Consider the following 26,316-nt stretch of genomic DNA (forward strand, 5'->3'; position numbering starts at 1 on the left):
CTGGAGAAGAGCCTAATGCTGGGAAAGGTTGAGGACAACAGAAGAAGGGGATGACAGAGAATGAGGTGGCTGGATGGAGTCATTGAAGCAGTAGGCGTGAGCCTAAATGGACTCCAGAAGATGATAGAGGACAGGAAGACCTGGAGGAACATTGTCCATGGGGTCCCAATGGGTCGGACACGACTTCGCAACTAACAACAACAAATAATACTTGTGCTTCATGAATGCTCCCTTGGTATTCCTATAGCAAGTTCTATTTGTTAGCTATTGAAGGAAAATCATAGAAACCAGAGCAAGGACAGATTTTCAACTGTGACGTGCCAAAAAGAATCCATTCAGGAATCCAAAACGCATTCTCTGCACCCCATGGATCTATCTTCAAATCAGAAGAATCAGCATTTCCTTTCAACTTTGATTAATCCAGAATGTCTTGTTCGTATATTTGTTCATGTCCTTTAGGATTGTTTTCTAAAATGAAGTTTGCATACTCTTTCCATGCTACTTCATAAAATTCAGGAGGTATTTTTTTTAAAAAAAGGATAACATGTAATCATTAATGTCTACATGCAAGATGCGTTGGCCCAGTCCAGAATGCATTATGCATAGTAAAACAAAAAGTTTAAATATGATAAACTGTTCTTAGTTATTTATCAGCAACCCTCCTTCCCATCAAATAAATAAATGTTGCTTGTTTGTTTGTTTGTTTGTCCATCCATTTAATTTATATAACTGGCAATCTCATCTATATGATTCTGGGCAGTCCACAACAATTAAAACACCAAAACCAATAAGAAAACTGCAAAAAAAAAACCACATAAAAATATTACATTTTATTATGTGTCATCCAGTCATTGACTCTTTGCATATTAAAACCACTTAAATCACTACAATCAGCATTCACGATCAAAGTTTTATTCCAAAACTATTAAATATAGAAATTCTGCATAGAAAAACAATTTGATGTTATCTATTGCCAAAACACAAAGGGATTTAATTCTCTCGTCTTAAAATTGAATTTTGCATAAACCAATGTACTAAAACACAGTGCTTGCTTTGCTACACAAAGAAGACTGCATATCTACACCAGCCTCCTGCAATTTGGGTATCTCAGAAAAGAACTAAGACTATCAATGGAAAATGTGGGACTGCACAATATGAATTTAAATTTAGTTTGTGCTAACGTGGAAGCCTTTACTACATTCCCAAAAGTTCACAACACCCTATTATCCTGATCATGTGATAAAACAAATCTTTTCAAACAACATCTGCATTCAGTCAGACTTGGCAGCTGGCCACAACTTTTTTTTTATGTCAAAGTCTACATATCTGATGCTATATGCTGCATCTTCTTATAAATATTTTTGAAAACCCATCTTTATTCTGGGCTCGAGGCATTATGAGTCACAGCAGCTGCAAGGCTGCTGTTGAAGTCAGAAAGTCTTCTATTATTCAAAACACTAATGAGTGTCTTTATTTTGCAAAACAAAGACAGAGAAAAGGTCACAGCCTTGTGAATAATCATAGTTTAATAAAATACTGAAAAGTACACTGGCCCTTGGGAAAAAAAATACAACTTTCACCAGCCTGTTGTTTATTTTCGACATTCTTAGAGAACAATATTCATCGGAGTCAACCACTAAAACCAAAGGAATGTTGTACAAAACTACCTACTGTCAGATGTTTAAGTAGGTTGCACCAAACAACACCCTGAAATTAGAATGCATAATCTCTTAACCAGACCTACAGTAAAAAAAAAAGGTCAACTGCCTGAAAAAAATACAATTTATTTATTTACTCAAGAAGCTTTTCTCATGAGTTAGGCAGACTATTTATTTCCAGATCCAACACATTTAAGTTGGTGAGGCAACCAGTATTGAAATTACACCATGGTTTTCTTAAAACCATTTCAACCTGATCTAACTACCATAAATGCCAGCGTATAAGGCGACTTCCGCGAGCGCTGAAATCAGCGCCAAAGACGGGGGTCGTCTTATACGCCGAGTCGTCTTATACGCCGGAAATACTGGTAGTTTCCGGCGTATAAGACGACGTTCTAGGAATGCGGCCCGGCTATAAGGACGGGGGTCGTCTTATACGCCGGGTCGCCTTGTACGCCGGCATTTACGGTATGTTTAACATCTGTATAAATGACCTCTGAAAAGGACAGTCTAACCCACAGGTCGGCAACCTGCGGCTCCGGAGCCGCATGCGGCTCTTTGAGCCTTCCCTTGTGGCTCCCAGCCTCCTCTGCCTTTGCAGAGAGAGACAGAGACAGAGAGAGGCAATTGCGCTTCCCTGCTTCTCTCTCTCTCTCTCTCTCTCTCTCTCTCTCTGTGTGTTTTGTGTGTGTGTGTGTGTGTGTGTGTGTTTTGTGTGTGTATATGTGTAAAAGAGAGTGCACTCACATTGTTCTCCGAGGAGCTGAAAAGCTTTCTGGGCGGAGCTCCTCCCTTTGCTGCGTCTCAGCAGGAAGCAGGAAGCGCAGGAGAGAGCTAGCTAGCCCAGCTAGGCTGACTCAGGAATTCTGGGAGTTGAAGTCCATGAGTCATAAAAGACACGAGGTTGCCTACCCCTCAGATTGTTGGAGAACAACTTGAAGCTTGCCAGGTGAGCAGCAGTTGGGGGGGGGAGAAAGAGAGAGAGAGAGGGAGGGGGGGAGAGAGAGGAAAGAAAGAGAAAGAAAGAGAGTGGGGGAAGAGGAGTGGCAGACCAAGGGCAGAGAGGGAGGGAGGGAGAGAGACAGAGAGAGACCCTTTTGACATCTAAAATGAAGATAACACTGCATATATCCTTTTTTTACCTGTGTGTGTATGTAATTTTATTCTCTTAAAGCATTCTCTCGGTGATCATTGTTTTAATAGTATGGATATTCCCAAGAGTCATATTTTTACTTTTATTTTTAACGTGTGTGTGTGTATGTCTGTGTGTGTGTGTGTGTATACACACACACACATACACAAACACTCTCTCTCTCTCTCTCTCTCTCTCTCTCACACACACACACACACACACACACACACATATGATCTATATGATTTCACCGGTTCGTGTGTCAGCTCAGGGGGCGGATCCATTGTTTTCCTCGGCGGTGTCTCTTCAATATGTCGATCTCTGCTTCCTCTGCCAAGATGTACCATTCCTCAAGTTGGTGTGGGTCCCCTCGGGGCAGGCAAGCGTCATATAGATCATAATTTAGTCCGTCTTTGAAATGGCTAAGGAGGATGTCTTCTGGCCAATTCAGTTTGCTGGCAATGGCCCAGAATTCTTGTGTATATTCAGCCACCGGGCATTTGCCTTGCCTCATCGTTTTTATCCTTTCATGGGCTTTGCGATCAGCCATGGGGTCTTCAAATCGTCTTCTCAAAGAGGACATGAAACGGTTGAAGTTACTGAGTTCTGGGGCATTGGAGTCATGCAAGTTCACCACCCAATCTGCAGCCGGTCCATCCAGGGCAGATTGCACGATCCGGATGCGGGCTTTGTCGCTGGGAATGTCCTGCCCGTATTCCTCCATGTAGCTGAGGACTTGGGTTAGGAAAAACTCCAAGCGTGTTGGCTCCCCTTTGAATTTCACCTCCAACGGCGGATGTCTTGGAATGGATTGGTGCCTCCGTTGTTGGTGGTAGTGTCTTCTGTCCAGATTGCCATCTGTGGTCCGGTAGGGGGTGGGGACTACTGGATCAGCAGATGTCCCCGGGGTTGCAGGTTCCACGTCCCCCTCGGTGTCTCTCCCTTTGCGGCTCCAGGAGCTGGGGCGGCCGTAGGGCTCAGGATTCTCCTCTCCTAGGGAGCTGAGAGTTCTCTTCATCAGGTCAATAGCTTTCTCTAGGATCCAGTCTGAGTACAGTGCCCAGCTTTCTCCCTCTTCACTTGCGTGCAGGGATTTCTCCATCTCCTGCTTCCATTCTGGTTGCTTGGTCCCCCGTCTCAGGGTCACCTTTCTTGATTCCTTTCCCCACTCACTTTTCTTTCCAACGCCCATTGACCAGCGAGGCTTGTGGTCCCGTGTCTCCACCACTTCTTCTCCTGAGGAATCCGACCTCTCGGATCCCAACATCTGACAAGGTTCCAATTTGGTCAGCGGCTCTCTTTCCAGGGAGTTTCCCCCCTCTCTTGCTCCATTGTCTGACATGGTAAATTTTTGCAAAATCCCCCGGCAAGGGTCTCCCTTCCAGGTGGATTAATTTTGCAAGTCCTGTCTAATGTAAGGACCCACCCCACTTTGCATCTTAAGAAGACAGAACTCTTGGAATAATTCTTCCAACAGGGATCCTTTATTAAGAGAAAATGGTTGCAGGCGTTCTAGACAGGACTTGGGGTTCAAGCTCTCCCATTCGAGGTTTTAAGGGGTTCCCCAGTAGTCCCACCCAATCACCCCCCCCTTCCAGTGATAGTTTCAGGCATCACAATCCCACCCCTTTTCTCCTTTCTTCCGTCTGGATGGAGACTTCAGATAAACTACATGAAAGGTAAATAGCCTCCTTTGTTATGATAAGGTCTTTTGGTGCTAACCACATTCAAACTCTTTGAGGTTGCAATAAACACATTCAGTTCCTTAGAAGTATACTGAAGGAAATGAGGGCCATAAAGCCCCTTTGTTCTCCCCCTTCTCTCCCTCTTATGGCAGAATCCAGAGAAGGCAGAATTGGGGTTTTCTATATTTGATAATTAAAGATGAAATATAATTGGATTCTGACACAAGCTGCCAGTTGACCAGGAACCCACTGGCTTCTGAAATAAACCAACCTCCTTTCTAACATGCTTGTCTCCTGGCTTTTCATTTCATCAGCACTGATTGTGTTCTCTTGGCTGGAGAAAATTAACCAGGAGACCTTTTCTTCCAGCAACAGCTTCTTCTTCCCTGTCTCTTTTTCCTCCCTGCCTGCTGAGCTCCCCTTCCACAGCTTCTTCTGTCCCCTTCTCTTTTTTTTCCCTTTTCCACCAAAATCACTTTTTATATCCTTTCCTCTCCTCCCCTCCTTTTCTTCAGTTCACCTCCAGCTATGCACTGCTTCAGGAAGCGCCAATCATCTGGAGCCCTGCAGCACTCCTGGGGCTTCTGCCAAGCCCTGACAGTCCTGCAGCTCCAGCTGCCTCTCCCTCAGGCTTGGGTTGCTTCAGCTCATTCCCCTCCTCCACTACACATGTCTAGGAGGGTTGCATACCACCTGCCATGTGCCAAAGTACCACTGGTGGTACACATACCACCGGTTAAAAAGCCCTGGTGTAGGAGAGGTCCAGGCTGAATTTAAGGAAGGGGACATCAGTCTCCAGTCCCTTCATGCCCACAAGAAAGTTAAGTCCAGCCCATCTTAAATTGCATTGACTCTTATCTACCGCCAATTGGCTTTGACCATTAGTAGTTCAGATTCTTGTAGAGAGCTTTAGCATACAACAAACCTATATATTCATTTGAACTGCCCAGATTCCTGATTTCCTCCACATGACACATTGTGCCTATTATTAGGCAACACAGGAAAGAAAGTTCAAGCAAAAATATTTCTCCTCTTGTTCTGCTAGATTCTCAACCTGCATTAACTAAAAGCTCTCACTTTCTTTCATCCAGAGGATAAACATTTCTACTTTTCAGGCTGATGAACTATTGAGGGAAAGGAAATTGCACAAAAATCTTTATTTCTAAAATTATCCACTCTGACAATCTTGTTTGTTTTCAAAGCATCTGGTGCAGTTTCATTGCTCATGTAGCAGCTCAGCATTGTGATATTGTTGTTTTCATACATCTATCCAGCTGTAAATGTCAAAGGGGCCTCTCTGCCTTTTTCCTGCTTTGGACCAGACTACTCAACACTCTCTGAGAAACTGCATTTCACCCCATTTCATTGTGCAGCAAAGCTATAAGGATCAAATCTGTTTCACCAACCTTTCAACTGCTCAGTGATTAAAGCCCTTATTTTATTGTTATTTTTAATATTATTTTATTTTTGTATTGTATTTTTAAACTGTGTTAGTTGTCTTGAATATGCACCAGAATAGAAATGTATTAGTTAAACAAATAAATAAATACTATAGACATGCAAGGGTTTACATTTTAATTCACCTCTAAACGAGGCAATTAATCAATGATCTTTCATACCGTATACTATTCAATCAAACATTGTCATCCAAGGTACTTGAACGTATTATTTGTTTTTCATAAATAGCATGACTGAATGATACTAATTGTGGCAATGGAAAAGCAAGATTTTGTTAATCTAAGATTTGCAATTCTAATAGCAAACATTTTTTTAAATGTCATATAATTATTTTTCATGGCATTGACACATCTTTCTAAATGCTCTAGGGATTTGGTCTTCTGAAGCAATTTACTCCCCTCCCCATTTGTACTTAATTAAATGCAGTTAAAAATATTTTAAGCAAAGAAAACCCTAAAATTAATCACTCCCCCAAAATTGAGTATGTTTGCATATTTTAGGAGGTAACGCACAAACAGACTTTTATAATACCACAAGGATCCATTCCCTCCCAAAGCTTGGTACATATAATTTTGCAAATTGCTACCTTTGCCATTTTAACATCTGTAACATAACATTAAAAAGATTGTACTGCATTACATTCAACAAGTTCCATTTGACGTTTGTCATCACAGGCTGGCAGGCATCTTTGGGCTCAGCATATTTCTCAGTTTCTCAAGAGAAAAAAATCTGGTTATTAGCTATGAAACATCAAGCCTTAAAAATTCTGCTTAAACAATTCTGCTGTCATTTCAATTTAATGTGCATAGGTCTCCCAGTTTTGTGCCAGCTAAGGCCTCAGTAAAGATATTATAAATTCTTGCCAGAATTCATTATGCAAATACTGTATAAATACAATGGGTAGCCATTGCTAGGGAAGCACACCAAAATAACATTCTACAAAAGACAGATAGGTAGACAGGTTTGTGTTAAAAACTCACTGTTTTTGCCTTTGAGTTAACTGAAAACATGAGGGCTCTCTCTTTCTGTTTCATACACACCCAAGAACCATCATAATTATGCAAATTCAGATCCACTAGGTACAGATGACTGGTCAGCCGAAAGGAATTTAAAGTTTTTCAAAAAAAGAAGTTCCCAATTAAAAACTGTACCCCTTTCATTAGTCTCTGACTAATTGAAGTATTTCTTTCAATCATATGCCCTTATGAAACAACTCTCATCAAATTCTGAATGTGCTCATCTTCAATGTGTCAAAAACTGAGATAAGAAAGACATTTATCCCCAAAATGCTGATTTTTCCATGGCACAATGGGGGGACAGAAAGGGCTGGATTCTGAATCATGAATTGTGTCTTTGAGAGGTGAAAGACAAGGGATATAAACTAGAAAAAAGGTAAAGCACTCAAATAAAAAAAAAATAGAAACAAATGCTTTTACCCCTTCAACAGTTTTTTTTTTTTTTAACCTAGACACTCTTAAGAAATTAACGATGTTCCGGTCCAATTGCTGAGTTTGCTTAACTGAGTAACTGAGAGCACATGTGTAAAATCTAATCTTAGAAGTCACCATTGTGAGTTGAGAGATGTGTAGAATTAGAAATAAAGGCAAGAAATGTATATGTGCATGTTTTATTAACTGCTGCATGGATTTTTTGACCTTTGCCCACATCTAAAGCAGTTGGCTAATGTGTAGCCATCTGGATTGAAACGGACTTTTCTTTTAACCAACACATTAAGGAAAATGTCACTAAGCACTGTACACATCTCATAAAGAGCTACATCAATTTATCATCATGAACCAAAGTAGTACTCGCAATCTAACAATAATAGTAGTGCAGCATGAGGTAGATTACAATTTTGAAAAGCCTGGTAGGTGTTTCCTCCCTGGTGTGACAATGGTCTTTAGAGAATTACTTACAGGAATAAAATTGCCTCATTTTGCAACCAGGCAATTAAAATCTATGTTTATTAGATGACTGCATTTTTTCATCTGCTTTCATTTAAGAACAGTAAACTAGGATTTGTATATGCCACAACTAGTTTCCTTGCTTGTTCAGTTAACAAAACAAGCACATAATGCAAACCTGTATGGAAGAACTATCCTTAGAACTTGATGCTAACTTTAGTTTCTGATATTTGCCATGGTTATTTGTTCAACAGATGGCTTCAGTCACTAAATAAACTTTTCACCCATAGACACTCTTTGAAAACATGTATACTTAAAGACATTACAAAGGGGTATGGTGTCGACAAACCAAAAAAAGGAGATAATAAAAATGTAAGGATTTCTTTTAGATATTACGAAGATAGTATTTTTTTAACTGGTATGAGAGAGGACAGGAAAGCATATTGTATGTACAACCTCAAAAATATTGAAAGAAATAATGGTTACCACATGGAACAAACTGAATTAAACAACCTTTAGCAGCAACAATGTGATAGAAGCCATTTCAGCTACTTCTGCAGTTTATTCCATGTCACACAAGTATTCCTCACAAAGTATATGAAAACAATTATCAGATGGATGTCAAAAGGTTCCCATTAATACCTAACTGAACAAAGCTTAGTTGGGCCGGTTAGCTAGCCATTACTAAGATCACCATGGACTAATTCTCCCAAATGCACTTGTACACACTGGCTTTTGAGATTCATTATGAAACAATGAAAATCAGTTTCTAACCTTGAGCATCTTCCAAATTCAGTTTTAAAAGAGAAATTGAATTCAGGCATTATAACATGAGCAGATTAAAAAAAAAAAAACATCTCTTAACACAGCAATAAGTGAAACCTAAAGTTCTTTTTGATCTGTTTCACTTCAGGTGGGCAATCAGCAGCAGATAACTACATTTGTAGACTTATTCCTTTAACTGACAGTTAATGATTAGGGAAGATTGTTTATTCAAAATATACATTAAAATATCATCATCATGGCAATATACTTTTAAAATCAGCAAGATGCACAATGGTTTCTAATTCTTCTATTGTCTTTTCTATCTGAACGTCTTCATTTTTACACTTTGCAGAGGAAAAGGCAATAATTCTAAAGTCTTTCTTCAAAAGATGGTTAGATCAAGTGCTGTCAGCTACTGAAGCATCTCTGCGATTTATATGTAAACCACCTTAAAAGAGTTAAACTTGTTTTAAACTGGCCTTTTCTGTGGTCACATTTCCCTGACCACATCTACCAATCTTTTCCTTCAAAACATCTGAAAACATTTTATTTTATTTTAGATACATAGTCAACAAATTCTCAGCTTCCTTTGAGAACTATTTATGTAATTGATTGAGGTGACAAATGAGAGAATCACAATGAAGGCAAAACTATAAATTATGTACTGTGATAAACAGAATTAACCTATGTCAATAGTAAGGCTTTCTTGGACAATAAAACACCGAAACAAGTCTGCTAACATGAGGTAGGTATTCTGAGGAAATGTTGTTTACATCATAGAAGTAATTCTAGAGTTTCTACCCACACTTCATTGTGATTCATAACATAACAACTAAATGTCCACACCCTCTCTTGGAATAGATAAGCATAGGTAAAAAGGTAATTATTTTACACTCATGAATTTATCAGAACAATAATTAGCAGTTAGCATTTGTCTGACACTTTCCAACAAAGGACAAACTTTCCTGGTGTGCGGCTCATCAATCACAATCTTCTGCTATATATAGCCATCAAGCCATCAATATTCCAAGATATATGAGGCTACTAATTCTAAAATAAGCCAGTACTTCAAGGGCTATGAGCTGATGCAGTCTTTTCATGTGCCAAGAGAACAAGATTATATATTAGAAAACTGTTGTGGAAAACTTTCTCAAGGTAAAATGTTAAAAAGTAATTGTGTTGCATTCACCTTGGTTCTCAAATTTTGAAGTTCATTCTAAGAAGAGGAAATCCTATAGGATATTTTAATCATCTCTTTCTTAAATGAGTGTTTATGACTCTACATCATGCTAGTCTTATGTGCCATTAAAAGATGTTGCAAAACTATAATTAACATGTTCAGGCTGTTTCCTACTTATTTGTAAATAACCTGGTTAGATACTGTTAAATTAATCAGCTAATCATATTATATATTTTGCTTGGAATTAACATGTATGTCTTCCTTTACCAGGAAGATTTTAACATGTAGTATGTCTTCCTGTATCATTGGAATTAGGAATAAAAAGACTAAAGCGCACATCTGAAGATTACAAAGCCTGTTCTTCTTCATTAATTTTGATATTCTTTCTACTGCTTCATAGAACAGCTTTATATCTAAAACTAATTTGCTTCCTTTTAAGTGCAGCTGGATAGACGAGCAAAGAGAAAATAAAATATTATACATACAAATCTACCATTTCTAACACATCATTCACTTTATTCTGGTTGAAAATGATGAGATTATAAACCAGTACATGTGAAAGACAACTGGCTGGGAAAAGACCAAGTAATGGTTTATATCCAACTTTTCCAGCCTGGATGTCCTCCAGATGTTGGACTTTTACATCAAGAATTCTGAAGCCAATAAATTGTTGCTAAGAATTCTGGAATCTATAGTTCTTACATCTGGCCCAGGTTATGGAAGATTTCCTCCTGATGTACAGTAACAAAACTAAAGTGACTATTTTGTTAACTAAATAGTCAATCTAAAAAAATGTATTTAAAATATAGCTATCTGGCTCTCTGTTAAATTAAGTCACCTGCAGCATCAAGTCATAGTTTAGCAACACAGTAGGCAACTGGAAATACCAAAAGCTCTCGTGATTGTACTGCTCAGTTTTGCTGGAAAAACTGCCAAATATTAGTATAAAATTCTTGAACTATTTTTTTTAAAATGTGTATTTTTAAAAAGGATACCCTCTGCCTTTTAGATATACAAGAGAAGAACAATCTAGCTACACAATGATTCTGTTCTGCCTACTTTACTCCATGATTTCAATCCTCCCTATCCTGTTAAAAAATTTCCCCAAACTCTTAATTCTGCCCCATCCATCTGCTCCCCCATTCAACGTTATGTAAATGAGTTGTGTACTTACAACACTTCTTCTCTCATTATGCATAACACAATCAAGTACTCCCCTGCTAAAACAAATATAGTCTGTTGTATGCAAACTGTCACACTATTATCCCAATTGCACAAACATATGGCACAGTATCTGGATAATATATTAAGCAACTATTCCCAGTCTGGAAATAAAAATATATGAAAAAGCATTATCTACATAGCAACACCAGACTTTGCCAAAATAGTCACTTAGATGAGATCACTCATTTTCCTTGTATGTACAAGGAAATCTGTTAACTTTACAATTCCAGCTTTACTCTGTCTCATAAAGGAAGATTCTATAAAAAGAACATAATTACATGTCTGTAAGATTTGGATTATTCTCCAGAATAATATAGGTCTTTTTTTTTCTTTTATATTGTAATTTCATTGTTATACCGGTAGGAATCCAATGCTTTTCTTCATGAGATACAGGAAATATAAGAGGCTTTTAAACTATACTTACTCAGAGGTGGACTTTTGTCTTTATGTCCACTTCTTTGAGGCACAAATATGAATGTAAATATAAATAAAGTATTAAGTGTAAATAGATCAGTATAATAAAACAAATCACACTGATCAAGATTCAGAAGGAACCCAGAATTATTTCACTGTTGTTTTCTGCTTGAAAAGTTACTTTCTGCTGGTATTTAGGGGAAAAGCCAGGGCAATAGCAGAAATGTTCCACCAGATTTTTTGTATTATTCATGGCCAACTCTCAGTCCCAGCCTGACAATGAGGAATCTAAATTGCCATGCTAATAGATCACCATAAACTAGAAGGCGAGTATTCTCAAATCACATTTGCTTCCCATATGTGTTAGATTAGTATAACCATGGTGTGAATAACACTATCACAAACACTTATTGATTTTTATGCTTAAAATGCCTTTCACTAGAAGAAGTGCCAAAATGGGCCACAATAAAACAAATTAACAAAACCCTCACAGGCACCATCCTCTAATAGGACCACCACAATATACAATATAACAGGAAAAGTTCGATCAAAAGCCTTGCCTAAGCAGCAGGCTGTTAATTCATCTGAAGAATTAACTATATTCAGCAAAAACCATAATTAGATAGGGAAGAATTCTATATATTCAATATAAATAAAAAGAACTGAAGTGGCTATTTTGCATAGAAATTACCTTTTCTATATATTCCCAGAATTAGTTTGTTCAGAGAATCCTGATAACACTTATTCAACAATCCAGAGCCCAGTGCTCTATATATCTGCTTCCAAATGAAATAAAATCCAAGTAAATGGAGTTGGCCATTAAAAAGCCTGTTTTTTTAAAAAAAAAATACACCAGTTTCTTTTCTGTGTTGGTATTTACAAAAGATACATACAAGACCCCTTTTCTTTTACTAGTTAGTCTACTGCTGCTGTATTAGAAACCCTATTTGAAAACGTCCTGAATTTTAGAAAGAGTTTGCCAGGTGATATGCAAAACCTGTTAGAAAAGCAAAATCCACTGCCCTCTGCTTTTGTTTTCATTATTTACAGAAATATGAAACAATAAGATTTTTAAAGATTGGACACTAGGGGGAACTAGAGAAAACCAAAGTTTACAATTAGAGCAGGTAAACTTGCCTTAAAATTGCAGAATGAAGCAAAACATTGGACATATTTTTCACATTTTTTTAATTTTTATTTAAAACATTTAAATACAAACTCCAAAAAATATATACAAAACAAAAAACAACTAAGCAAGATACACAAAAAAGAGTGCATAAAATAAATAAAACAGACATATACATACATTCTCCCCCAGTTGAATTCTAGTACATATACTTCAAAGATAACAATTCCTTCCTCCTTGTGAAACAGGCACACGATTTATAAATTTCTAGAACAATATTTACCCAACCCAGTTAGCCTGACATCTATCTACTATATGGAAACATAGTTCACAGGTAAAACCAACAGCTAAAACTTCAAAACCTTCTATTAACAGTCTATTTATTGTATTTCCCATGCAGAAAGGAAACACATTGGACAATATTGAAGGATATTTTTGAACAATGGAGTCAAAAGTTCATTTTAATCGTGTCAATAGAAAAGTCTGCCTCTATAGAGAGAGTGTGTCTAAAAACAATATTATAGGAGAAAAGAAAAAGGAAAGAAAAAATGACATGGAAAAAGATGTTACACTGAAGATACAAAAGAAACCGGCTGATGTCTTAATAATTAAAAGGGATATACAATAAATAAATCAAAAGAAATACTTGGATAATTTTTCCATATTGGATTTATAAAAGAATTCTGAGGGAATCTTGTGGGAAGGGTCAAAGAAAAAATGAAAAAACATCAAGTTGCACAACGTCATGCATAGATGTTTGGGAGGTGAAGAACTGCATAGTATTTTATTTATCAACTATGACACAAAATGTAAGGATCCTCCAGCTCCATCTTTCTAGGATGGTCTCCTAGAAGGACTGAGGCATTACTTTTATCCAATCCAATGCACAGCAGTAAACTCTTTGGGGTATAAATTATATTAACTATTGTTGACCTATCCTACTGTAAATCAATTGGACTTCAGTTATCATCCTTTGCCACTTTGGCAAGAGCCATGCTGGCTAAAGTTTTAAAGCAGAATTTAACTAATTATGCCCTTGAATCCTTTCTCTATACATTCTTCTTGCAATGACTGCAGTGATTTATCCAAAGTCACCAAATTATTAACCATTTGACTGTGTACAAAATTGCATGAGTAAAGACATCTGAGAATGAATTATCAGCGTTGACATTAGGGCTAGTAATTATTGCAGCAAATCATGGTGTCCTTTTTTTTTCTTTTTGTTATTGCTCATTCCCATGGAAACATACCCCACAATGTATATGTACCACTCATATCCAAGGCTGATAGAAAGGAATCAAAATTTTGAGAGTCAGAATGTGGTTGAAATGAAAACGAAGAACTAGGATGCTATTATAGACCCAAAACAGCAGTGTTGGAGCAACTCGGAGAACAGTCACTCCCCAATGCAGAAGTCACCTCAAGGAGCCATTCCAGATCAGTTGGTTGGCTTCTGCTATAAGGAGGAATGAGCAGCAGTTAGAATGCGCAGGGAGCGCGGAATGTGGAAGGAGAAAACAGTGCATGGATCAATAGGAGCACCATCAGGAGGCTGCAACAACTGAGGCCATTCTTCACCTCCATGCATACTGATTTGCACTGGGTTGCCCTACTGATATCTCAAGATTGGGCATAAGGAACAGAACAGAACAGATCAAGAGTTGGAAGGGACCTTGGAGATCTTTTAGTAGTTCAAACCCCTGCTAAAGCAGGAGACCCTATGGCCTATACCATTCCAGGCAAGTGGCCGTGCAATCTCTTCTTAAAAGTCTCCAGTGATGGAGAACCCACAATTTCTGAAGGCAAGCCATTCCACTGATTAATTGTTCTCATTGTTAGGAAATTTCTCCTTAGTTCTAGGTTGCTAAGGGAGAGGAAACATTTCCAGGGCAGGGCAGCAAAAGCTGTTCTTGGGCTTAACTGGCCACAGAGTAACCCTGAGATGCAAACAGACCTTTAAGGACCAACATGGTGCAAATCATGAGTGAGCTGCATTCAGGAATGGGCAAAGAAACCATATGAGCTGGCCTCCTTAGCGCCTTGAAGATGCATTACTTTATTTTTAGACTCTGCCCCGGCATTAAAGCACATGTGTACAAAAGAATTCACAAAAATATTAATGCATGCTACTCAGTAATTCTACCCAGTAGAAGCAGGGCAGTTTCAGTGTACCTCTTTTCCTTAATAATCCATTACCTGTCATAAATAGTATGTAAAAACAGAGCTATTTTGGCCCAAATTTATTGCTGAAATTTTACTCTAGTAAAAACCCACTTATGTGCAATTCCTAGTGGCATTTCATGTTGAAAATGCAATAAATTAATCCATGTCAAATTCAATACACCAGGAGAACTCAACATTTTTATTTGTCCATTAGTTTCCTCTCCACTCCTATTAGTCAGCTTTCATTAAAAATTTACCAGGCCAAAGTATCACTTTCCTATCTTTGAGGCCCCGAAGAAGGAACCTGGATTAGTATGTGCTATAATGGATATTGAAGTTAAAGAGCTGGACTAGGACTTTGGGACGTTCCCTGGGTGCCTTTCTGCCAGTCAGTGTCTGTCAGCCCATTCTACCTTGCAGAGGGAAACTGGATAAGCTGTTTTGTATCATCTGCCTGGGGCTCCTGAACAAAAAGGCAAAATGTAATTCTAGCAACAAATAAAAGTGGGAAAGGAAAATGAATAACCAGATAAGCTAAGAAACAGCTACTAGCAGAAATTATCAAGCATCACAAGCATTAAAAGAAGGAGGCAGCAGTAGACTGTCAACTGCTGAAACAATTGGCATTAAATTTGTACCATGACCACTATCAGACCCTATTAACACAGCCATATAACCTGACTTATTACCCTTGGAAAGACAGTTTGGGCTGGTAATTAGGGCATCAGGCTAGAAACAGGGAGATCATGAGGTTCTCCCGCCTTAGGCACAAAGCCAGCTGGATGATTTTGGACCAATCACTTTTTTTCAGCTCTAGAAAGTATGCAAGGGCAAACTACTTCGGAAAAAAGAAAAAACTTTCCAAGGAAACTTCAGGGACTTTTCCAGGTAGCTTCCAAGAATAGGACACTATTGAATGGGGGTGGGAGAATATACTTGGCAGACTGAGCCAAAGATTTGCTAAATCAGTAAATAAGATGGCAATGCAATGTCACACATACAAAAAAAGAAAAATGCTGTAAAATGCAGTACATTTACAGGGCCGCTCTCCGTATAAAAAAAAATTCAAAACATTTCTTCTGGATGTATTGGGAATTACAGTTTCCAGAATTGCCAGTCAACCTGGCCCCACACTAGTCACTAGGCAGGAAAAGCTTGATTTACATTCAAACCATGCTGTTTTGCTATGAAGGAATTAGGATTGTTTTTTTGTCTTTGATCCCTGACCTAAATTTGTTACTGAATATCTTCAACAGACCCTTGTCTGCTGAGTATGAAATTTTACACCAAAATAAGGGCATGGCATAGATCAACACAACTGCCCCAAAGGGAAGTCTGCTGACTGTTTCAAGTGAAAAGTATAAGCAATGCCAACTTTCAAATATTCAAACCAAAATCAAATGCACATTTACCAATATTAAGTCCCCTTATTCGTGGTTCTATAATGAATTCTTATTAAGAGCTAGGAGATAATACAGTAAATTAAGATTGGCTACTGGAGAAACCAACACACCATCAAAAACTGCTAGAGCCTAAATTTGCACAGCACACCAAGCCACCACAATGTTTACAAACCAGAATGGCTCAACACATATAACTGTCAGGATTAAAGAAACCTTATTACAGCTCAGCCAATGAATGAATGTTACAGTTGAATGAACTCTATCACACATCGCTTTCAGTTTCACTGCCCTAACTCTGAAATGAGAGAAAATTCCTATATACCATAATACAGGATAAGAATTATAAGAAATGAGAACTGTGACTGATGTTAATATCACTTAACAACCAGATGCACATTTACTACTCATTTTTTTCCACTTACACCAAACAGGAAGCTTGTTGCAGACAGTGCACAAAAATGGTGATCAAATCCCAGGTTATGATGTTCACACAAAGCACCTAAATAAACAATGTGTTTCCAAGCTGCTCAAAAAAGAACGAATAGTCTGCGACTAGGCCTGTTTCAATAAAGTTTTTGTCAACTCTAAGCTCTTAAAAACGGAAGTATGTAAACCCTTCTTAAATGAGGCAAGTCATTTTTTTTAACAAAACTTTCCTCTCTCTCTCTCTCTCTCTCTCTCTCTCTCTCTCTCTCTCTCTCTCTCTCTCTGTGTGTGTGTGTGTGTGTGTGTGTGTGTATATATCTTTGGTTATTCGGGTTTTCTCCCATGTAAAATTGGAAGTGTCTTGGCGACGTTTTGACGAAGTCCCATTCGTCATCTTCAGGCTAGTGTTTTCAGCTTCGTGCTTCGAGTCGAATTATTTTTATTTTTATAAAAATAAATGTAGTGAGTGTTTTTTGATGCACCCTGTCGGCCCAAATATGGGAGGAAGAAATCTAATTAGCTAATTAGTTCAAAATAGCTATCCTAGTCCACCTTTAACTCTTTGTTAGTAATCCAAATACACACACACACACCAAAATAGCTATCCTAGTCCACCTTTAACTCTTTGTTAGTAATCCAAATACACACACACACCAAAATAGCTATCCTAGTCCACCTTTAACTCTTTGTTAGTAATCCAAATACACACACACACACACAGTGTGTGTGTGTGTGTGTGTGAGAGAGAGAGAGAGAGAGAGAGAGAGAGAGAGAGAGAGCATTGCTAATAAATATATCAAAGAATGGATCCTAAAGTATTTCTTTATTCATTTATGCATATATTTAAATATTTGAAATATTTCTAGGATGATTTTAAGTCAAATTTCCCAAGTGTGGGGAGAGAGGAGGAAAGTTTGGTTAAAAAAATTGACTTGCCTCATTCAAATTTGTGGGCCACTTCAAAAACCAGGGAGAAGTGAAACACTCTCTCTCTCATCTTTTTCTAAAGACGAAAATAAAATGGTTAAGGTTGACAAGAAAATTTTTCTAAAACCATTTCTGCCTCTACGGTGTCTTTGTGTATTCCTACAGAATGTGATCCTAGTCATAACATTCAAATTTCTTCTAAAAGAATATATTCTAACAACTCTTACAATCATTTATTAAATATTTAAGTTTGAAATGTCAATATAAATTCTATTTTGTTATCCTTTCCTCCCTTGTCTACGAAACTTAAAATAAGTCATGCAAAGTAAGATCCATGCAAACTGCCAAATTTACAGAAATTATATAAACTGCAGACAAAACCTGGCATCTCTTATTGTAGAATTTGGACTTATTTTAAGATAGAGAGAACTTGGCTGAGAATTACAAGAAAGAATTACATCACAGTGAGGATTTCCATCTGCCAGCAGAACAAATGATCTATCTACTGTTTTAATATATATACAAACGATTCTTTGAAAACTTAATTCTTAAGTCATCTTCATCTTTTTCCAGTATAATCCCAATTTGAAGCTACATTACATTCTATTTTATTCAACCTTTCCTTTTTATATGGCTGTTTTTTTACTATAACATCTAATCCAATGAATTTTTCAGAATCAAGCATGAAACTGCAGATTATTGTGCAGCAGAGTGCACTTGTTTTTCATTATCTCTAAGCAACCCAGGTTAGTTTCTATGCAGGCAAACCTGAATATATATATGTATGTATGTATGTATGTATGTATGTATGTATGTATGTATGTATATATATATGTGTGTGTGTGTGTGTGTGTGTGTGTGTGTGTGTGTCTTTGGTTGTTCGGGTTTTCTCCCGCGTAAAATTGGAAGTGTCTTGGCGACATTTCGACGAAGTCCCAAGCACGAAGCTGAAAACACCAGCCTGAAGATGATGAATGGGACTTCGTCGAAACGTCGCCAAGACACTTCCAATTTTACGTAGGTCTTTACAACCAAAGACCTACATACAAATACCCGCGAAAATCTCAGAAAACAAATATATATATTTTAAAAATGAGCCCTGAACTCTTTAGGAAAAAAATGAGCAAAGTGTTAACGTATGTTAAACATAGCATACCTCTCTGGGCCATCTCTACAAGCCATTTAGAAGCTATTTTGCTCAAAAGTTTATACTAAGGAAAACACAAGCTTGCCTGACTTAAAAAGCTAAGCATTCCAAGGATGAAACAAAGTTGCCTCCTTTTTATGCATACATCAGCACATTTTTATCAGTCCTTTCATTCAACAGAAACAGAACATATCCCTGTCCCTGTGCCCATAACTTTATTTCCAGCTTGCAAAGATACCCTTCATAGGCACATGACCTTGTCTGAAAAATATCTGTCCTATCTTTAAAAACAAATGAAAAAAAAAGGAAGGTTGGGGCAAGAGAATGTGGCTCTTAATTAAACTATTTCCCTTTCTAAAGGAGCTGTTCTTTACATCCTGATTTTCAAATAATGCCTGAGGTAAAATCCAAGCGGAGTTTTCCAATCATTAGGACAGCATCTACCAATAGCAAAGGGAGGAGTTATCACATACAACAGAATAGCTTCTGTCAGCAAAAAAAGGGGGGGTGGATGGCAGTGATCCCACAGGGAGATATTAAACCATTCACTATAGATTCATCATTTTAATCAGTTCTGTACAGAGAGAAAAAGATTGACCTGAATTATACATTGAGCCATGATATGGCAACTATGACTGTTAACTAAAATAGATGCCTCTATGCCTAACCAGAAGCCGTTTAATTAAAGGGAGAGGGGAGCAGTAGAAGTCCAGGTAGACCCCATCGTGCACCCTCTGATGAAGAATGGAAACTTCTATAGCCAGCATTAGGATGATGTTATCCATTCAGTCATGTCCGACTCTTGGCAATTCTATGGCAGGTCTGTCCACATCTTCAGATCTTGCACTACTTCTTTGAGTTTTTCTATGCTCTTGTTGGTGTCAACTTTAATGGTGTCCAGCCATCGTCTTCTTTGGTGGCCTGGTTTCCTTTGACCGGTAATTCTTCCAGACATGATTGCTTTCTCCAGTGAATTTCCCTGCATCACATGGCCAAAATAAGTGAGACGCAGTTTTGTGATTTTGCCTTCCCGTGACATGTCTAGTGTTATGCTGGTCATCTTTGCTGTCCAAGGAATACACAAGAGCCTTCTCCACCACCACCACCACAAATAAAAACCAACATTATAACCACACAGAATCCAGTGAGCATAACAGGCACTTTTGTGTCATCACTTTGATAATGGTTGATAAGGATTATCAGATACTGCTCTGATCATCTTGCAGCCAATGCCTCCTCTTACACATTGTTCAAAACAAAGTCTCAAGGAAGGAAAGGCAATCCTCCCTTAACAACTGCCCTGTTTAGCGACCAAAATTATGACAGCACCAAAAAAGTAACTTTACAATCAGCTCACAACTTACAACCAACACATAGAACTGTTGCAGCATCCCCATAGTCATGTGATTAAGATTTGGGCACTGAACAACTATCACAGCATTCCACAGTCACATCACCACCATTTCCATGCTTCATAACTAGCTTCTGACAAGCAGAGTCAGTGGAGAAGCTGGCAGAAAATAAAAAGTCATGATCACATAATGTCATGCTTAATGACTATGGCAGAAGTGGGGTTGTAAATCCGTTGTGGTCATGTGATGTCTTGTTGAACAACCGTATCACTTAGCAACATAGTTGCTGGTCCCAACTGTGGTTGTTGAGCAAAAGCTTCCTCTTAGTGATTTTGATTCTGCTTGGTTCCCAAATTTCAGATTAGGGTTATGGATGTACATAGATATGTCCTTCTATTTTTACAGATTGGAATAGTTTCTGCTTACATTCTGTCTAAGTTTTTTGCTGCTTTTTTCCCACCTTATTTGTTAGTAGCAAGACTCTCCAATGCGTATCTCTCGGAGTTAAGCACAATTTACATGGTGACACTTCTGGTTAAGCCACTTTATTTAACCATAACTTGCTAACTAAGGCACATTTGAAAAAGATCAGAAATGCCAAGTCATAAACGACCGTTAACAAGCTACAATGGCTGTGATTACACAATCCTACAAACTAAAAATAATCCAACTCTCTCTCCACACTGGGTGAGGAATTCTGGGAGTTGAAGTCCACAAGTCATAAAAGGGCCAAGTTTGAAGGCCCCTGGCTTAGCACATATAAAACCTTCATATTCTTGTTGGGTGTATTTTATGATAAGTACAAGTAAGGATGGATCCAAATTACTGCCTTCCTGAAGTTCAGTGAAACTTTACAGCCAATATGCATAGAACAAAGTTTCCTCCAAGGTATAGACAAAAAGAGAAACTTAAATAACTTTCCTGAGAAAGTTAGTTAACGGTTCAGTTTTTAGCAAAACGTGTTTCCGAATTATTTATTCACTGTAGAAATCAAACAAGGTCACTAATACTTTTCAACTGTGTTGTTTTTGAACTTTTATACTGTTACTGGTTTGGCCTCTTGGATATTCAGCAACTTAAGAGAGTTTTGTGGTTTTTCATGTAACAAACTAAAATATAGAATGCAATAAGCTGTCTAACAACTAAGCCACTTCACAGGTTCTGTTGTGAAAGGATTCACACATCAAGAATATTAAATCGGCAACTCTTTGTCTTAAAACACTAAATACATGCCTTAAAATAGGTTTACAATATTCTTCCCTAATCATAAACTAAAGAGAAATTAGCAACTGAAACCATTTATCATCCCTTCCATTGTTTCCACTGCTTAACTTCCCAATAAAGACACACTCCTATTTTTTTCAAAATCCATTTTAGGAATTGTGATCAAAATAATGGTGCAATTCTGCAAAACAGAGAGAGAGAAATCCACCAGATGTTCAAATAGCCATCAAGAATTTATAACAGTATTCTGCTGTTGGCAGATCTTTTGTTCCAGAAAGTAGATTGGAGAGCAAAGTATCACTTTTCAAAGGGCTGTTAATGTGTTATACTTGCAGCACAAGAAGACTTCATTCAGATGTCAACCTTTGTACTCTCCTGAATTTCAGATCAGGTTCACGGATCATTTTACAACTTAATGGTTTCATGAGCTGTGTGAGAAATTATCTCACTTTTCAGAAATGGCCTTGTTTTTTTCCTGGTGTATGAATTGCAAATTTAGACGTGAGATGCTGAAGCTGTGGTTTAAAAACTGAATAATATTTCATCTTCTAAATCTATTAATGCAACATTTTGGTGGTGGTTGTTTATTTTCTTCTGTCCAAAAGAGAAAAGCAATTCCCAGTCATTTTACCGCTGGGACCTGCTTGCTGGGACCTGTATCTCTAGAGAGAATTGTGCATGCAAGTTTTTTACAGTAACAGGTGTGCTTTTTGCACACATCACTCCCGCCCTGCATTCAGAGCCTTTTGGGATTCTTGTGCATACATATAGAATACAAGACTTTTACTCTAAACACCTAAAACAGCAAAAGAAAGTTATTTGCAATTTCTATAAATATAAAAAACAGCCTTTCCCAATCAAATGCCTTCCAGATAAGTTGGAAGTCATATGGAAGTTCCAGAATTTCCAAACACTACATTCAAAGTTGAATGGCATATAAATTTAATATATCATCATCCAACACAGCTGGAAGATATCACACTGGAGAAAGCTACCTCAGGACATCACATGGAATATGGGGAAAAGGTGGACCACAGATGTTCGAAAAAAGCAGTCCTGTTACCTTGGAGAGATACAGAACTGGTTTCATACCTCTTTAGCTCCAAGACAACATTTCATGCTCACATTTTATTTACTGGTATAAATAATTTTTAAATTACCTAATTCAAAACTAAATAAGATGGTGTAAGAAAATTGTTTAAGGGGGTCAGGGAATTTAAAGACATCAACATAAGAAGAGTTATCTGGTCACAGAAAACACAAGAACTTTACTGATATGTTAAGAAGCTCCAACTTCCAATTTCTATATGCCAATCAAAACTGCACAAACAAAAATACCATCAATTTTGGCAATCAGAATTATATAAACTGGACTAAGCTGTTAATACCAACAACTGCAAATAGTTACCTGGTTAATTTTATTGTAAATACTACAGTTACAAATTTAAAATAATTATCAGTTATTTTTCTTCATTAATCCAATTAATCCAAAATTATCTTTGCAATTTAAAGTACAGTTACAGAATTTCCCACTGTAGTTGGTTCTCACCTTGTCAACTGTGTGCTATACAACAAATTACAATTGTCCTGTAAAGACTTCATATTTCAGCCTTTCCCAAACTAGTACCTTCAAAATACAATGGCTTATCGATCAACAGCTATGCAGGCAGGGTGTGGTTAACACATGAAATTAAAATTTAATTATATTAAATTATTAATTGTATTGCTTCTTCAACAATAAATCACAACTGACTGGATTCACACAGAATCATACACTATGCCAAAGCCAAGTTTATGTCTTGATATATCAACACCAAGTTTGAGCCAGGGTAGTCAAGGGGTAGGCAACCTTGGCTCTTTTATGAGTTGTGGGCTTCAACTCTGGGAGTTGAAGCCCACGAGTTATAAAAGAGCCAAGGTTGCCTACCACTCGGGTAGCCCATTTTGTTCTGAAGCAGTTTCCCATGCATCGAATTTCCACTCCACTCATGAGAACCTTCAAAGGAGAAAGTTCTTGATGTGATATTCAGTATATTATAAATTACTCCTTTGATGGGGAGTAATTAATTGGTCATCAAAATATCTAATCAAGCTATTTTATCTCCTATACGCAAAAGAGAACATACACAGAAGTATGCAAATGTATGTATGCATGCATGGGATATTTTCATCTTAACAGATCAAACTTAGAAATGAATATGCTCAAGTGAGTCTGGTATTCAGATGAACAATTTCCTAAACAACAACATACATTCCATTTGCAGTTGGATTCCACCCTTCTTCCTGTGACAGAGCTGACAAAGTCATCTCTTCTGATGTTCAAAAAACACCAGGCAAGCTGTAACTCCCCATCCCAAGATGGAAAGCTGCTGTGTGTGGAGCCATGCCATCCCTAAACTGCCTAGTTTATTCTGTCAATAACATCTTAGAACATAGTCTTCAAAGAAATGTGACACTTGCCTTTTAATTCCAGCAGATAAGACTATATGAAGCAGGTGCAGTGAGCAAAGGGGGGGGGAAGCACCATTCATTCAACGCAAGCCCATCTATTTCTAAATACCTTGAAAAAGTTTGTGCTCTACTGACACAAGATAAGAAAGTCTATCTTTTTCCCTGACTGCAATAAATCCCAAAGCATTTCCTCTTCCTTTCTCTTTTTCTGCTCTGGTCAAGACTCAGGATTTTTCTTCTAACACCAGCAACCCAAGTTACACACTAATCATCACATTCTGAATTTGTTCTCAAATGGTATGTTGGTTTATGGAATAAATAGGCGAGGTACTATCCCGATGAAGAAATAACCTTTAAATAATTTGGCTCTTCATGCTGAAACTATTTTTAATATTTTGCAAGAGTTTAAACTTAAGAAGGACCTAATCCTGGACACAGCCATATGACAAAACATTTTTTTAAAAAACTCTCCACCTCAATTACAAATACCAGTTAGTTGGGAGGATTAGATTCTTCTTCTATCTTAAATGTCTCCCTTACCTTATTACTTCAAGGAAGCAACTGAGGGAAAAATTGGAAATTGTTTTTCAAAACAAAGAATTTCAACTTTTTCTCTGGGTTAAAAAAAAAAAGTTTTACAGCCTCTCCCAGCCCAATCACTTCCCTACCCTGAACAAATACTCCATTTAAATGCTAAAGGTGAGTCATTATTTTTCAATAATTGACACCCTTAGCGTCTATAATCATATACTGGATTCATATACCCATGTGCGTCATTTTCCTTGAACCTGATATTTTCCATATATGTTGAACTACAACTTCCATCATTCCCACCCAAAACGTTTATTAATAGAGACAGGAATTATACTCTACATATCAGAAGTGCACCACATTGGGGAAGACTGAAGACAGAGAATAAAAAGGCATTATTTTACAGTATTTAACCAACGCACCTCGAGGGCCAACAAATAAAATGCGTCCACACCTTACAGTATAAAAAAAATTTGCTGGCTACAAATGCTTTTGAAGGTGAATGCCCCTTTCTAGTGGATCCTTTGAATCAGAATAGAACCGGAAGGGATCTTGGAGGTCTTCTAGTCCACACACACCCCACACCCCGTTCAAGCAGGAGATCTTATATCTTTTCAGACAAGTGGTTGCCCAGTCTCTTCAGGATAAGTAGAGACTTAAGTCTCTTCTTATTCTGAAGAGTGCGGCGACTAAAACCAAACAGAAACTTTTTCGAAGCTTTTTTTGGGGGGGAAGACCTCCTGAAACTCTTGGGGCATCCCCACCTCCACCTGTCAAAACATCAAACCAGAATTCCCAGAAAAATATCGAGGGGGGAGAAGCATCCAGGAAAAGATCCGAAGAAACTCAAGAAAAGAACCAAGCAGCAAAGAGACCGGGTGAAACGCGTCGGCCGGGAAAGAGGCGGGCAAAAAAGTCGGGATGTAAAAGAAGGGAAGCGGGAGGAAAGACAAGCCGCGCCGGCCGACCAGCCGGGACAAGGCAGAGGAGGGGCTAATAGTTCCGCTGCGGCTCCAGCCTGGCTCGCCGCCTATCCCAAAAGTTTACCTGCCACGACCGTCGCTCAGTCCTCAGCTGATGCCGCCTCAACTCCAGCGCTGTGCGGCTCTGGGGTTTCTCTTAGCTCCGCCCTCGCGGTCTCCAGAGCAGAGGCCGGCTTGCATTGGGCGGAGACTCAGCTGACCTCACGGAAGACAGGGAGGGAAAGAGAGAGATGAAGTGGAGAGGGAAGCACCGAGCGAGCCACGGCTGGTTTTAGTCCTGCTCAGGACTAAATACCAAGGATTGCTGGGCATGCGCAGTCAGAGGAGTGAAGTTTAGCACTCCACGCGACCCCCCCCGCCCTTTTTTCTTAAACCTCGGTGTTGGACCGCTGATGGAAACTGCGCACGCAGTGAAGAAGTCTGGATAATGCAAACGCTGGAAGAAGGGGGGGAGGTAAAGCATGCGATGGTTGCCGGGCAGCGCATGCGCAGTCGCTTGGTACCGTCGGCCTTGCTCCCAGGATAAGAAAATGTGAGCGTTTGTAGGGTTTAGTGAATCCCTCTCCCGCTCCTAAAGATTTTAATTCTCGTTTTCAAGAAAAAAAAATGGGCATTCGTTTGTCCGCGCTGGTATAAGGATTCCTGCCTTGGGCGGGGAGGGTGGACTAGAAGACCTCCGAGGTCCCTTCCAGCCGTGTGATTCTAAGACTTTTGTGACTTGTAAGACGCCGCCTGAGCTCCAACGGAGTGCAAGACTTTCCGCTCCATTTCCCCCCTTTTTGCAGGAATTCTACAGGCATCCGAGGTTAGAACAGACCGCACTTCAGATAGTTTAATCGCGGAGAAGAAATAGATGCAAGCCGGCTGAGCCGCGCGAGCATTCCTCCATCTCTCAGGTCCCAGAAGCGTGCAATAAGTACTAAGTTACATCGTAATAGAATTAGAATTCTTTATTGGTCAAGTCTGATTTGACACACAAGGAATTTGTTTCTGCTGCAGAGGTTCTCAGTGTACATACAAGCAACAAGTGATAAATCATGGTCATAATCATAATACAACCATCATGGTTATATCCCTTAAAAAGACGGGCGAGAAATGTTGAGAAGAAGTCGCCTTGCTCTGGCTTCCTTCGGTTTGGAGAAGTCTATGGAAGCAGCTTGTTG

At 38.4% G+C, this 26,316-nt stretch overlaps 1 protein-coding gene across 4 annotated transcripts in view; it reads right to left on the minus strand.

Annotated features, from left to right (window-relative positions):
- Positions 1 to 25,353, minus strand: part of MYO6 (myosin VI) — a 118,947-nt gene extending 93,594 nt beyond the window's left edge. For 3 of the 4 annotated variants that reach the window (XM_039346617.1, XM_039346616.1, XM_039346613.1), the window contains exon 1: positions 25,218 to 25,353. The gene's annotated coding sequence lies outside the window, so the exon portion shown is untranslated. The remainder of the gene's footprint in view (positions 1 to 25,217) is intronic. The other variant, XM_039346619.1, reaches the window with a different exon arrangement.
- Between the last annotated feature and the right edge of the window lie 963 nt (positions 25,354 to 26,316).

The sequence above is a fragment of the Crotalus tigris genome, unplaced genomic scaffold (genome assembly GCF_016545835.1).
Source record: "Crotalus tigris isolate CLP2741 ecotype Arizona unplaced genomic scaffold, ASM1654583v1 scf7180000018016.4438896, whole genome shotgun sequence".
Classification (NCBI taxonomy): Eukaryota; Metazoa; Chordata; class Lepidosauria; order Squamata; family Viperidae; genus Crotalus; species Crotalus tigris.